Source organism: Poecilia reticulata, linkage group LG13 (assembly GCF_000633615.1).
Source record: "Poecilia reticulata strain Guanapo linkage group LG13, Guppy_female_1.0+MT, whole genome shotgun sequence".
In the NCBI taxonomy this organism is placed as follows: domain Eukaryota; kingdom Metazoa; phylum Chordata; class Actinopteri; order Cyprinodontiformes; family Poeciliidae; genus Poecilia; species Poecilia reticulata.
In genome coordinates this window covers 33500663-33503341 of record NC_024343.1, presented here as the reverse complement: position 1 = coordinate 33503341, position 2679 = coordinate 33500663, and positions in this window count along the sequence as shown.

The window sequence follows — 2679 nt, the reverse complement described above, 5'->3', positions numbered from 1 at the left end:
CATCTGAACCTCACCTGAACCTCATCTGAACCTCATCTGAACTTCGTTTAAACCCTGCAGAGTCCCGCAGGCTTCTCACCCGTCCAACAGCTTCAGAACTCCATAAAGTTCTGCAGAAGCCCGTTTATGACCCAGTCATCCAGACAACAGAACATCTAACGCAACCCGAAGAACATGATGTTGAACCATTTGTCCACCAGGTGTCGCCAAAGAGGCGCAATAGCACAGTTAGTTTGTCAGATTAAAACATTAAAGCAGCTCGTTTATTTATTCTGAAAACTAAATTTAGCAATTTGTGTTTTATAATTTCACTTTTTAAATTTTCTCCTGTTTCTCTTTCATCTTGAAGGTGTGTAGTTCCCTCTTTTCGCCACCAGATGGCAGCAGATAATTACGTCTGAATGTTGAACTCCGGTCTGATTATGGATTTGTGTCCGTCTCTGTTGGCCCCGACTGTTTTTATTGGTTTGTTTCAATATGAATGAGGAATAAAAACAACTGAAATGCGTCTCTGTTGCCTCTGCGTCCATGAACCTCCTCTGACGTGTGAAATGTCCTCTCTGTCCTCTGGATGGTTTACCAGAGCAGAACATTTCAGCAGCATGGCGGTTCAAGCCAAAATGTCTTCCTGTCCTTATTGAACTAAAACTTCATCTGTCTGTCGAAGTGACTAAAACGTTTTGTTTGTGTGTGCTGTAAGTGGCAGACTGAAGAAATCTGGCCCAGTCAAAGTAAACGCACAGTTCCTGGTCGGCGCAGAGATTTCTGTAAGTTTCTGTTTGGTGTAAAATTAAGCAACAAGAAATCAAATTTACATTTTCTTTACTTCGTACATCAGACGGAAGAAACGCTCTCAGACGTCCGGTGACTCTGGTGCTAATGTGCTAACAGTGGAGCTAGTTTTTTGTTTAGCACTTTGAAAACATTTAACGCTCTTAGTTCAACAAATACATTTTTACAGATACTAAAGCAAGAGCTAATTCACTAGTTTTGCAAACTTTCATATGATTAAAGTTTGTTTAAGTTTTGGTTGACTGTAAGTTTACAATCATGCTCTTATTCTGAAGGGTGTTGACGCAGCAGTTCCGTTTTACCACAGAATGTCTGAGCGCTGGAGAACACGTAGATCAGTGACGTGGATCAGTGACGTAGATCAGTGACGTGCCGTGAGGTTCGTAGCTGGTGAGGCATCGACTTAATTATATCCGTATTTACAAATCTAGACCCCTGCATGTTATTGTTTACATAAGGAAATTTCGCGCATGCGCACAATGCTGGAGGGCAAAAAGACTTTAACAAGCTTAGCCGCGCAGCAGGATAATTCCGTTATCTCAATCAAACTTAGACATGTAGATATTGTTAATTTCATGCTGTAAAGGGAGCAAAGGGAGAAACCGTTAAAGTTCAACTCAAAACCATGTCTTTCTCTGTATTCAGCTACTGTATGGCTAGATCTCTGTTACTGTGTCTTACTCTGCAGTTGTGGAGTCATAATGTCTGGGATCATGAGCGCCCCCAGCGGTGAGGGAGTAGAACTGCCTGCCTCACCTGGAGTCTGTTCTCTGCCGTTTCTGATCGCTCCTCAGCACATGAAACACGATACACACACAGTTAGTGACAATAGAAACACAGTACATTAAATACATAAGTTAAATTATGGAAAATCAGTTCATACATTAAATGTTTTTAACCATTTTATTTACAGACAGGAGGAGCAAACCGGTACAGTTAGAGAGAGGTTGCGTAATCCCAGGTGAGGCTCACCTGATTCGCTTCTGACATTTGAATGGGAAAATGCGACAATACAGCGATTTTGAAGAAGAAGAATCATCAGATTTGGTTAAATTAAATGAAAAATATGTACTTTATAGTACAAACCACAGGATGAAAATATCTTTATAAAGGATTTTATATTATTTTTTCATGATGACAGGTGAGGCTCTGACTCACCTGTCATCACGTCACTGACGTAGATTATGATGCGGTAATTAAGCTGGTGCTTGAGGGTTGTGATCTTTCAAAGGCAGGAATAATTTGTAGTTAGCGTGCTAGCATTAGCTCCCGCTACGTTTTTAGCGTTAGCAGAACCGCAGTTCCCAGTTTTAGGGTTTAGCTAGCGGCGCTCCTCACTGCTGGGCCTGAGTCTGCCGTCTCGGTCACAAAGTTCACCTGAACAAGCTGAACGGTCAGAATCAACCGTTTCAGAGCAACCAGACGAAGTAAAACGGGTTTTTGGAGACAACAGAAAGCTGCCGGTTCTGGTTCCGTCTGTTCCTGCAGGACGGAGGTCCAGTCGGCTGGAGGCCCCAGAAATCTCTCATCACATTTTAATGGAGGGAAATCTTATCCAGCCGCTCCCTGAAGGAAGCAGGAGGAAAGGAGTGTGTTGTTATTCCAGCAGTAAATCACAGGGAAACGGGAACAGGCCTAAATTCAGCTGCTAAAAGATCCATACGTTACCCAGCTGGATCTCAGTTCATAATCTGAATGGTGTGGCAGGTATTTATACTCAAACTTCAACACAGATGTTGGACTTTATTCAACTGAAAGTTTACAAAACAGCCAAGAAAATAAATGTAGGGGAAGCTAAGAGCGCTAAATGTTTTCAGAGTTAGCAAAAGTGCTAAATGGATAAATTAGCTCCACTCAGTGTTCCCTCAGTGTTCCCTCAGTGTTCCC